The 13,531-nt window shown below is 33.1% G+C and overlaps 1 protein-coding gene and 1 long non-coding RNA gene across 2 annotated transcripts in view; one reads left to right on the top strand and one right to left on the bottom strand.

Moving 5' to 3' along the window:
• The window catches only part of LOC106061634 (uncharacterized), a 139,471-nt gene that overhangs the window by 80,364 nt on the left and 45,576 nt on the right, over positions 1–13,531 (bottom strand). The gene's annotated exons all lie outside the window — the stretch shown is intronic.
• On the top strand, positions 7,799–12,936 carry LOC129922254 (uncharacterized). Its single transcript, XR_008774191.1, has 4 exons — positions 7,799–8,173; positions 8,396–8,464; positions 12,104–12,187; positions 12,480–12,936. It is a non-coding gene; the product is annotated as an uncharacterized LOC129922254 (long non-coding RNA).

Below are 13,531 nucleotides of genomic sequence, written 5' to 3'. Positions count from 1 at the left end.
ACCTACTGTTGCCAACTAAACGAACTTTAAACAGAAACAAGTGTAACTTGATGCAATTTGGATGGTATAAGTTGAAAGAATTTTTGTTTTGGTGTGAAATACATGTTGATTAACAAGAAGTTAAATGTAAAAAATACTTTTTAAAAACCTTGCTTATATTGAGGGTAATTGTATCAATTATTTTGAATCACTCATGTAATTAATTTTAAAGAATCAAAATGTAACTAAATACACCCAATACCATATAGATCTATCTAGGTTTGTTGTCCTAAAAAGATAAACCGTTTGGTTAATCGGTGGACCATTCCTCTTAAATGTGATCAGAGAGAACTATTAGAAATTGTAAAGTCAGTGTATGTGTTTTGCCATCTTGTTGTTAATTTTGGTTGATCTTTATTTCGGATGGAACTTATTAAGATAGACCTACTGATCACTGTACACAAGTTACTCTCCTGGTCTAATTCACAAGTCTGCTTCTTTTGCAAGTTGCTTAGTGATATTTAAAAGCGAGGTCAACGTTTCTCGAGTCTGAGTTCGAACTTGAGCCTCCATGATGGAAGGCTGACAGGTTTTGCCACTCAACGTCACTGACCTATTCAAGTAATTTTAAAGAAACACAAGGTTTATTAATATTAGTTTATTATTAGTCAAATAGTCAAATATTGGTTTAAAATTTATATCGAACGACCTAATTCTCCAAATTATTGTGATTATTGCAATGTTAGTTAAATTAAATACGTAAGCCGTTTATTATTAAAAATACATTATTTTTTCAACTCTTTCCTATAAAGAAAGGGAGGTGATTAGTTTGTAGATTTTATAGCATTTATCCACGTTTGTTTTGCTTTGTTGTTGTTCCTAAACGAAGTTTTATCTGGTTAAATGAACCTTTTGTTTCGATTCATGGACAATTTATCTAGCCGCCAGCGTCCAACGCTCTAAATACACACCAGGTGAGCACGGAATGGTCTAGCGTATAGAGGGCGTCCTGCACGGAGAGGCTCACGGATGGCTTAAACACACATAACCTTCTGGTTAACATAACTAACGATTAATAAAAGTTATATAGCTTTTAATTGGTTTCTGAATCTATATATATTTTATTATTAGCCACTTGTAACTCGACCTTAACATTGCCTCCTTTTCACTTTTACTTGGACCACTAAACTTTATTCTGTTCCTCATCACTACCCCTCTCGACCCATCCTTCCTTCTCTTTCCGTTTCCCTGTGCTCTCTCTCTCTTTCCCCTCCCTAATCCCCAAATGGCGAACAAGTAAAGAGTAAGTGTCGAAACACCAACAAAGACAATGCGTCATTGTTTCATTTTTCAAACGAATGCTTTCATCATTCTATAGTAATGGAGCCATGACTTCCCTCCGCCTACTTTCTGTTGTTTTTGACTTGGCCCCTCTCCTACCCCTATAAAATGTCTCAAATGTCACTCACACTCTCCCATAATTACCCACTTTTTGTCCCTTCCCTTTTTACAATTCCTCTTATTAGCTAGTAAATTTAGAAAACAGCTCTAACGATTTTCCTAGACATTTAACCATTGGTTTACATCTTTGGAAAGAAAAAAAAAACTACCTAATTAGTTACACAGTGAAAACTAAGTTTTGACCGTTATAATATTTCAATAATAGGTATGCAATTTACAAATAACAATACACAATATCAATACTAAATCTCTAACTAAATCCAGTATTCTAGTCTTTAATGTTTCCAAGTCTGGATCCTTACCACCAAACTAGAAATTTCTATACTCAGTATAGTTATACATGGGCGTGTCTATATATGAGGTGGAGAGAGAGAGAGAGAGAGAGAGAGAGAGAGAGAGGGGGAAGAGGGGCTACTTCGGGGGTATTTTATATCTATCATTCATTAGTTATTACTCTTACAAAAAATCACTAGTGTCATAAAGGAGAGATTTTTTAAAACTGAAGTGTTTACCAAACTTCCAATGCCAGAAGTTTGAAATAGGGAATTGACATTGATTTCGTTTTCAATATTATTTCTTGCTTCATACCATGCAATAAATCAAATTCACTACCTCATGATATTCTTTGCATTTCCTTAGATATTAGGAAACGTGAAGGAAATCTAAAAATAGCTAATCAGACGCTACCGTGATAACGAAGACGACTTCAAAACAGGCATTGTCTATATTCAACATATAATACTGCTAATATCTATTGCACATCCTTAAACATACTTACTAAACTGCACATCAATTAAAGTAACAAGGTACATCATTTAAAACAATTGCCGTACTGTACATCATTCAACACATTAGCTGTACTATACATCATTGAACACGCTGTATTGTACCTCATTTAATACTATTGCTCTACTGTACATTAGTTAACACATTTGCTTTATGTACATCATTTCATATGCTATACAGTACACCACTAAACTCGATTGCTGTACTGTACATCATTTAACACAATAGCTGTAATATACATCATACAGCACGCTGTACTGTGCATCCTTTAACACTAGTACATCATTTGATGCGCACTTGCTGTGCATCACAGCTCTGGCAAAAGCAAATAGTAGAAAAATGAAAACATCGATATTTTATTTTGTCTATTCTAACTAATATTGTACAGAGCTTTTCCATTGGAAGTTACTTTTTTTAATTGTTAAAAACATTCAAGCACAGAAAACTTAATCAGAATTATTTCTAACTATTTTCACATCATATATATATATATATATATATATTTAACAAATTAAATTATTGTAAATCAATGCAAAACGCAACGTTGCGGAACCATAGATATTATTTCTATGGTAACGTCATGACGAGAGTGAAAAGCGATTTTGTTTATATTTGTCGTTTAATGGTACATGTTATTAAAGTGTACTATTTCCATCATGGAACAACGCATGAAAATGGATCTACTACAAAAGAACATTGAGAGTAGAAAATATTTTGTTGATTTAAGTTTTGATTTTATTTCAATAGTCCAAGCAGGAATCGACAAATAGCAGTACTTCATTGGTAGCGAAGTTCTATATAAGCCGAATCTATGTAACTGCAACGTTATTTGGATACTTAACATCCACGTTTTGAGAACATGGATTCCGAGTCATTTAGAGGTACGATTGGGTATATAAATGATGACGATTGTAAAGAGAAGTTTCTCTTTAGCAAACAATTTGAAACGACTTCAACATGAGATTTATATCACAAAAATGCGTAGGACGTAGTAATTGTCTACTTTTTTTTTTAAGTAACGTTTGTAATGTTTAGGATAAGATAAGAAATGTTTGCTCATTTTTAAAAAAAGAAAATCTCATTGAAAATTATTACTGGTGTTTGCACAGAAGGTGCTCCAAGTTTGCTGGTATGTCGGTCTTGATTTCAACGTTTGGTACAGAATGAGTCACAAAAGTCATCGGACCTCACTGTATGATTAATTGACGAAAGCTCAAAATTGAAACCAGGGAAATCTGCCCATGTGGAGTGTCACCAGAAAATGCTGCCCATGTCCCCCAAAACTGCTCTCTTTACCAAGAGGCCCGTACAAGACACTAGCCCCAAAGCACCCCAATAGAAAGAAAACTATATGGAGAGCACCCTGATTTGGAAACCACTGCGCAGTTCATCTCATATATTGGTCTAGTCATCTGAACGCTCCAACAAAAAAATTAGAATGAAGAAGAGAAGAAGTAACGAATACACTGCTACAAGAATATAACAAGAAATGAAAATCTTCATTAATGGACCAAATGCAACATGCCTCGATTTGTCTAGAAAAGATCCGATCCTTCCTACTTTTCAAATTTGACATACCACTTGTGCTTGCACCTGCCAGAGAAGTCCATTCACAGTCAAAGATGAAGATGTTACGGAGAAAGAAAGAGTTTATTGAACTCATTAATAGAGATGTATCGACAAATGATTTCTCTTTAATGTCAATTACACAAATCTTGATGTAGCGTTTGCAGTCCTAACACGATTTGTGATGAGGCACTATATGGGTGATATCATATAATACTAACATACAATAATTAATCTAGATCTAAATATATGTAGACCTACAAGCATGTTTTATTTTTTAAAAAAATGGATTTAGGTCGATTAGTTATTTTGATAGCTCCATTCATACTATTTTTTTAATTCAAGCATTCGCTTACTTATAGCATTATTATTTCGTTTAATTGTTTCCAAAATACTCCCAGTGACTATATCGACAGTGATACGCAAATTAAGACCCGCGGTAAAAGAGTATAATAAAATCTTTTTTACAATTTAATAAGAGTGTTAGTGGCATTCATGCGGCCCTTTCACTGGCCCTACCGGCCCGAATGAGTACCGGCCCACCGGGCATTTATACGAATGCCCAAATAACCACTCCGACCCAACCCTCTTGATGTATACTTTCGAGTTAATGGGCCGTGTGCGTGAGGTGTGTTACTTTTGCATAGTTACTAATGTATGAAATTATTATTCGCATTAGCAAATACTTTGTATATTAAGACTCATTATCTATTCGTATTTAAGTATTAAATATGTTATTGTTAAACGATCGATCGTTGGCCATTCATTTACAGTTCGTTTAACATTTTTGCTGTCGTTATTTGATTAAGACATTAGCCTGCAGAGGCGAGAAACCCTGCTAATTATATCATCCCCTAGCTAAACCTATAAAACCTACATTGACAGTCTTGTCATGACCCGAGTACACGTACTAAAGTGAGCTAGGCCTACTATGCCCTAACCAGTTTGTTAGAATCATTCGGACACACCGTCTATTTACTTTTTTGGGCAAGAGGGTTAAGCGCATTGTACATGTAAAGTCTATTTGTTATACATCTTAATTAACTATTTATTATAGTGATAGTGTGTAAAATGTTACCGGGGGGGGGGGGTAATAGATACTAAAATTTTACGTTTTTTTAACGTGGGGAAAGAAAGGTGATATAGATGTCACAGGCCACAAGTGAGTGTGTTTGGGAGGGCGTTTTAAAGTGGACCTTTCCAAGAAGCTAATGTCACCCCCCTATTTAAAAAAGGAGAAAAATCTGACCCAGGAAACTACAGACCAGTATCACTTACCAGCATCACATGTAAAATCCTAGAACACATAATATGTAGCAACATCATAAACCACTTAGACAAACATAATGACCTCACACCATACCAACATGGCTTTAGAAAATATAGATCACGTGAAACACAACTAATAGGACTAATTGATGATTTTTCAAAAGGTTTAGATAATAGTGAACAAATAGATGCTATCTTACTAGATTTTTCTAAGGCTTTTGGCAAAGTTCACCACCATAGTTTGCTTAAAAAATTAAAATATTTCGGCATTAATGGTCCACTGCATCAGTGGATTAAAGATTTTCTGAAAGGGAGAGAACAAACTGTAATAATAAATGGCTCTAAATCAACACCAATAACAGTATTTTACAGGTAGGAAGTCTTGGGTCCACTACTATTTTTAATTTACATAAATGATTTACCAAATTGCATTACTTCAGGAACAAAAGTCAGATTATTTGCAGACGATTGCATAATATATAGAACAATAAAAACAACACAAGACACGGATATTTTACAAAGAGAATTAGATGAATTACAGAAATGGGAATCAAATTGGAGCACGTCTTTCCACTCAGAAAAAATGTCAGTTGTTAAGAGTAAAAAAAAAAACTAAAACAAATTAATTCCACTTATCTTATTCATGGCAAACCAGTAACACAGACTAAAAACGCAAAATACCTAGGTGTTATAATAAATGAAAAACTGTCATGGAATCCACATATTGATGAAACTATAAAAAAAATCAAACAAAGCATTAGGATTTATTAAAAGAAATTTCTATAAATCAAATAAGAACATAAAGCTAAAATGTTATTTAACTTTGGTTAGGCCAATAATAGAATATGCATCCTCCGTTTGGGATCTCTCAACTCAAGAAAACATTAAGAAACTGGAACAGACACAAAATAGAGCAGTGAGATTCATAACAAACGAATATTCACATTTGACTAGAGTAACACCTTTAGTAAAATGACTAAATTTAGAAAGCCTTAAGGACAGAAGACTAAAAAATAAAGTAGCAATTATACATAAAACACTGAACCATAATCTTCAAATACAAAAACAGAATTTAATAAAATACTCTGAAAGATACAAAGATAAAGGCACATTCCTCTTCTCATATGCTAGGACAAATTTGTACAAATACTCCTTCTTCCCTAGTGCTATTAGAGCATGGAATGGGTTGCCTGAGCTAGCCAGGAAAACCAGTGACTTGGCAGAGTTTAAGTCATTGGTTAATATGCATGACTAAATGCATGACGCGTAGGACGTGATCATCTTCTTTTTTGAAGTAACGTCTGTATTATATAAGATAAGATAAGATAATTAAACGTAATATACGGGTCAAAAGGGGGATTGTTGAAATGTTTGTAGTTTTATTGAAAGGGAAAAAAAAAAGGGGGGGGGGGGGCTACAGCCAAAGATTACATGACAATTACCATTTGCAGGTGTGGTGACACGGTTACTGTGTGGTCAACCGTGACACATGGTCAAGTGTTGAGTATCGAGAGTTAGGGGACTTGGGGGAAGTGACGAGTGTGTAAACAAGAGAGAGAGAAAAAGGTCAGCGAGTGAAGCAGGAGATCTGTACATAACGTTGCCGTGTATATATGTTTTGTTAAAATGTTCCACAATTAAAAGACACTTTAACGTAAAAGGACTTGTTTCTTCACAGCAGGACGTAATAAGACAACTATTATAGAGCCTAACAAATATTTCCGAACAAGAACAGAAAAGAAGAATAGTCACATAGTGTAAATAAAACTATGTAATAAGGCGGAGAGACGGGGAGAGAAGTGCTATCCGAATTAACAAGCTATGTGGGGGAGGGGGGGGGTATACTTGTAGGCCTTTTATTGTAAGAAAAAAAAGCAGGGGGTCCATGGCAAAATAAACAATAGATATCCAGGGAACCATTCAACTATATTTGCAAGAACAAGGTATGTACTGTCAGTAGTTTCAACATGCAAGAACACTGGTAGATGCACAAAGAAAAAACAATTTAAACAAGAAGAATAAGACTGAAAATTCTGTGATATTAAGAGGGAAGTCATTTAAAAATATATGTATAAAGACTTGGAAGAAAACATGCTGTAGAGTAATAGGTTCAGGTAGATAACTAGATTGGTCAGGTTAATATATAATAACACTAGAAATAATAATGTCAAAGTGGAAGGTTATTACAGACACATTACGGGTTAACAAAATCATGCACTAGTAAGAAGTTAATATTATAATAATGATAGGATTACCTGTTTGTTAAATGATTACCAGTTTGTTAGATAAGTTTCTGATGTTCTTTCATAAATAAAAAATTATTACATATATATATTAGAAACACCCGAAGGATAGCAGCAAGCAGGATTCAAAATCACGACCAACATTACTAAAAAGAATTCTGTCTATACAATCTGACTTGTAAGTTTCAGTTGATGTGTGTAAAACAATGATAGGGTGGAGAGCTACTCCTTTAAATTCCAACCAGAAATAATAATTTAATATTTTTAAACAGTAAACAGTAGCCCAAGACAGGACAATCAAATAGAATTTTCATGTGATATTGAACTTAAAAAGTTTCTGCATTGCACTTAATATAAAAGAAAAAAGCTTACACATTCGAGCTGGTAAAAAATCGCGTAGGCTAGTTGCTTTGAGGTGCAATAGTTTCCTAATATATATATGCCTTAATTTTAAAAAATTAAAGCTTTTAAATAAATTATAAACAAAATTTTTTTACATACCTTTCTCTTTTTCCTTATCAGGGTCTTTGGAGGAAAGCCGAAAAGAAGTTCTACTTAGACGCTTCATGGTATACAATTTGATTTATAATCCTCTTCTAAGAATCCAGATTTAGTCCAGCCCATGAAATCACTAGAACTAAGTGGGGAATACTTGTAAAAACCTTTTCTTCAATACTTATGTCCATTTTACTTTTTTTTTTCAAAAGAAATTATGCTTAAAATACTATTTTTGGTTGATCTAACAGCAAATGAAGGACCTCTTACTCATGGAGCACTTGTCAGAATGAAATGGTAAAAAAACCAGGGCACAAGTGCAGGTACATTCACACATCAAGAACATGCATCTGGGAGATTTTGAAAGAAAAAATGTGAGTAGCAGAAAATTGTTAAATAATTAGTTCATGCATTATTCATTTTAAACAAACAAACAAAAAATAGATTTGTAACACAAGTAAAACTTTACATTTTCACTTCAAGATTAAATTAAAAGTTATTAATATTAATATATAATTTCTGATATATTATCTGATTGTTGAGTCATTGTGAGAAATTTCATATGCCTTATTTTATAATTTAATGCTGTTTTTGAGGTTACACAAATAATTGACAATCAGGCATCAGTGAAAAAGACTGGAATTTTCAAAACTGTATCCTAAAAAGTGAGTTTGTTTTTTTAATGGATTGTTACGCAAGTTTAAGTTAACAAAGAAATGTTAACCTCATTTGATTTAGTATCCATTAGTATTGGCAAAGGGAATGCGCAGTATGTGGGTTAGAATACTTAATACACACCTTTGCAAAGGTGACCGGTCACTTCATCCCCGGGTCACTTCATCCCCCGGTCATTTCATCCCCTGATATTTTCATCATCTGCTGATCACTTATAAAACCTAAAACGATGCTGTGGAGTGGGAAAAAATACATCACATCGACGCCTACTGGCAGAGAGAGAGAAAGAGAGAGAGAGTGACACCCTAAATATACATGCAAGATTATTTCCAATAAGCACTCAAACAATTAATTTTAAGGATATAGGAACCTCATCCTGACGGGTATGTTCACATAACTAGAAGCCCCCCACCAGCTTCGATATCTACAATGAATATCAATAAACAAAATACATACTTACATATACATGCAGAAATGAAATATCGATAGAAATAAAGTCCTATAACACAATTTGTAACTTTAATGTTTAAAAGGAAGTCCGCCTTTATTAGAAAAAAAAAAACAACCTTATTTCAAGGCTAAAAATGACGAGCCCATTTTCAAGAAAGAGCGCTTGAAAAAATAAAATAAAGTGAAACATGGCCTTTGATGATAAATTATCAGCGGAACGGTCATAATCATTGTAATCCCACTTCTATCTCTCAAAAGATTTCCACTACTTGAACCACACCTTGGCCTTTGATGGTTAGTTATCAGCCGCATGGTCATAATTATTCTAATCACACTTATATCTCTCAAAAGATTCCCACTACTTGAACCACACCTTGGCCTTTGATGGTTAGTTATCAGCCACATGGTCATAATTATTCTAATCGCACTTCTATCTCTCAAAAGATTCCCACAACTTGCACTACACCTTGGCCTGCCTTTGATCATTACGCTATAGATAAATACACATCCAGATTTACCATATAATATAAGATTTCTCATTAAGAATACAAAGTGGAAGAGGAAACACTATAAACGCATTAGTAATATGTCAAAAAATGTCAAAAAGAAAGCATTCTACATAATCATATTTATATATAAAATATTTAATTGGGGATGAAATGACCAGTGGATGAAGTGACCGGGGATGAAGTGACCGGGAACCCTTTGCAAACTCCTACATTGAGCCCCTTCCTAATCCTATCACAGAGTCACAAATAATTTCTAAAATAAAAAGATTTTACCAATACACTGTTTGAAAAAAAAAATGCTACTCATTAAACAATATACGGAACCACATTACTAAAGCTAGTTTGCCTTTACCATTCAAACAGTCTGACACTTCTAAGCACTTGTCTCTACAGAACAAATTCCCAATCTTATAAATATTATTATTATCATTAAGTCTTTGTCTAAATCAGTTTATAGACAATGAGAAGGTGTTTGACAGCGTGAAAGACAGGCCATCTGGAGACTACTGAGACACTATGGAGTCCCTAAAAAATTCATCAGGAAGCCATGAGGGGATGACTTGCAGAACAGTGCATTGCAGTCAACTGACAGATGCTTTTGAAGTCAAAACAGGAGTGAAAAAGGCTGTTTACTCTCTTACTTTTTGTTTCTGCTAGCAATAAATTGGACACTGTGGAAACAGCTAGATGACCTTGACATTGTAGATGTCTTGGCTCTTCTTTCTCACACACAACAACAGATGCAGGAAAAGATAAGCTTACTTACAGACAATTCAGCTAGAATGGGTCTTATCATAAACAGAAAGAAGATCAAGGTGTCCTCACCTGAATCCCCAAGGAAAAAGGAAGAGGGGATAGCCCAGAAATACATGGAATTGCAATTTGGAAGAAGATAGACAAGATGTTGGGACAGTTGGAGAAGCTCACCCAGAACCAAGATACCTGGAGGAAGCTGTTTGGTCACCTATACCCCAGATGGAACCACAGGCAGAGATGAGATGAATGTTAGAAATGCATATATTTAGAATATATTAAAAAGAAAAAAAAAATTAGAGAAATAAGAGAGTTCTAAAAGGAAATACTAATCAATGTAACTATAGATTGGTTATTGAGCTCAAATAATTCAAGCATATTTATTAAATGTCTGTTTAACTTAAGGTATCATATCAAGAAAGCCTCTAGATAATAATTATATTGCAATCTCTAAAAAAAAAAAAAAAAAAAAGGAATTTTTCTACATGATATGAAAATGACTTTCAAAACCTCAGAGCTCTTTTAAGCTTTTTACATTTAATTAAAAACCACTATTTTCCTTGGCACAGTCTGCAAAAGAGCTGACATCTCAGCAGCAAAAAGCTGGCTAGAAGAAGAAGATATATAGATCCAAAATAATAAAAATAATCAAGAATAATACTACTGATTATAGATCTAGAATCTACAGATAGATGTACTATATAAATCTATTATCTAGCAGACCATCACTAGTGTAGTAGATCTAGATCTATCTAGACTCTAGACTATGGTTATAGATCTAGTAGTAGTACTGACACTGTAGAGTGTAGAAGTGTAGAGCTCTGCCATCTAATCTAGTCTAGATCTACTAAGAATAATGATCTAGATTATATATATATATATATATATATATATATATATATATATATATATATATATATATATATCGTAACATATCTCCTACTATCCAGGCTCTCTTCAAACTGCACCACACGACACAATGAACTAAAAGAACCTCACAACTCAGGGATCCAAAGTATCAGTAACAGTTTAATTTCAAATACATCACAATTGGCAACAACATTACACTGACTGTCCAAAAACCTAGCCTTGCCCCGCCTGACTTCACATACTGTGCTGTTTCTAACTTCACCTTGTACTGTTCACTTTGCAAGGTAACGTGAAGTGTCTAGATTCTGACAAACTTGCTCTTATATAGGGCCTCTACTGGCCTTCTCGAACCGGATGGAACGTTGATTGACCACTCCAATTGATCACTTTAGCAGTTACTTGCGTGCAAATATTTACAGACAGGTCCTTGCCGAACTGGCGTGTACTGTCACTGGTCACGGCTCGTCTAGCACTGGACTGGGGCGATTTGCATCTAGTTGGCTAAAAACACACACACCCTACGACCATCTGTGTCACCACCGGGTTTATAACAATATAATTATATATATTATATATTATAGAATCTAGAGTCTAGTTAATGACTCAATCATTAATAATGAATAATATGATTAAAGTGATTAAAGTTAAAGCCAATCTAGATTCTACTACTATTTCTAGTAATAGTATTACTTATAGATCTAGTCCAGTATTAAAAATTATGTAGAAATTATTTATATATAAGTAATATAAGTCTGTCTAATATATACATTAGATCTAGACTGTACTAGACAGTATTACTAAATCATAATTTCTTTTATTCTGGAATCTAGAGATCTAGACTAGTAGATCTAGATCATCAGACAATATTATTATAATATGTATTAAAAGGTACTTTGACATCCTTACTCTAATGACCTATAAACTGCTAGACTAGCTGTTATATATTAATAGTTTTGAAACAGCATGGCTAGACTTCCAAACCTATGATGTTAGTTGATTGTTGTTGTTACATTTGCTTAATTTTTTAAAAACCCTTCTATCTTAAAGGAGGATTCCTAGGCTTTTGAATGATACCACATTGTCAACAAATGAAAGTCGTGTTTATTTTAAAAATTTATAGTAAAGTCATAGGTAAGAATGGTTTTGCATTTAATATCATTTTTAAGCGAGCTTGGTATTATTTTATTGAATTTAGACCTAGATTTATTCTTAAAGTTTATTATTTCATTATTTTTTAATGAAATTTTGTCCTCCAAAATTTTAAAAAATTCCCCTAACATGTTATAAATTATGCCAAATTAGGCTATTTTTCTAAATGGGTAAGTGGAAAAATTATAACTACCATAACAATCTATGACTATAGTATTAAAATCAATATTTCTATTATAGAGTAGTGTTAGAAATATTTTTTTTCTATACTTAGGTACACAAAATATAAAAGGAAATCAGCTTATTGAGGCAAGTTTGGGCCCATCCTGACGATGTTAAATGAAGTCACTTCATGATGCTTCATGTGGCGCCAGACATTAGTAATTCTCGTTGATAATATGAAGTATAAATGATTTATGCATTGTTTAACAGCTTATCTTTGATCAACCTAGTGGAGAGAATGCTATCAAAGTGTTATTTTACATTATATTTATAAATATAGAAAGTGGAGGAAGTTTCTACCAAACGGAATTCTAGAAAAAGGATCGAAGTCAATTTTCAAACAATTGAATTAGCTGTGAATTGATGTTAGCTGCATGTGAGGTGAAATAATCAAATTAAAAACCATATAATTATAATGGGGTAGATGTGTTCCAAATTTCAAGCTTCTATCTATTATGGTTATAAAGTTATGACGAGATAAAGATGAAAATTCATTTTTTCGATCACAGTTTTTTGGATATTTTCTATATATATATATATATAGTCTATTTTTCTACACATAAAACGGCATAACTTTGCTCCTATATAACATAGAAAGATAAATGTGGTTATATCATTGTAAACCTCTCAGCAAGCTCTACATAACTAGATAGTATAATAGATAGTTTCTGTTGTTATATATATATTCATTTTGAATTGAATTTTTGTCAAAGTATATCTCTAGTCTCTAGATTTAGAGTTAATCTGTAGTCACTGTAGACACTAGACTAGAGGTCTAGATTAGAATCATTCTAAGACTTAGACTAATCATGACTAATGATGATTAGAATCATTAGATCTAGATTTAGAACATGTATCTAGTCAAGGTCTAGATTAGATAGTAGAGATATTAAAATATAGAAAATATAAATATATACTTATATTTATATAGTTCTACAGTCTACTACTAGATATAGAATATAGTACTAGTCTAGATTTAAATCTTAGTCTTAGTAACTCTAAAATTATCATTAAAAAATGTCTTAAAAATCTAATAGACAGAGATGTAAATCTAGGGATCTAGATCTAGATCTACATTCTAGATCAGATAGAATATATATCTTA

This window comes from Biomphalaria glabrata, chromosome 13, assembly GCF_947242115.1.
Source record: "Biomphalaria glabrata chromosome 13, xgBioGlab47.1, whole genome shotgun sequence".
Classification (NCBI taxonomy): Eukaryota; Metazoa; Mollusca; class Gastropoda; family Planorbidae; genus Biomphalaria; species Biomphalaria glabrata.
Note: the sequence above shows the minus strand (reverse complement) of the source record. Positions and strands in the feature narration are given on the sequence as shown.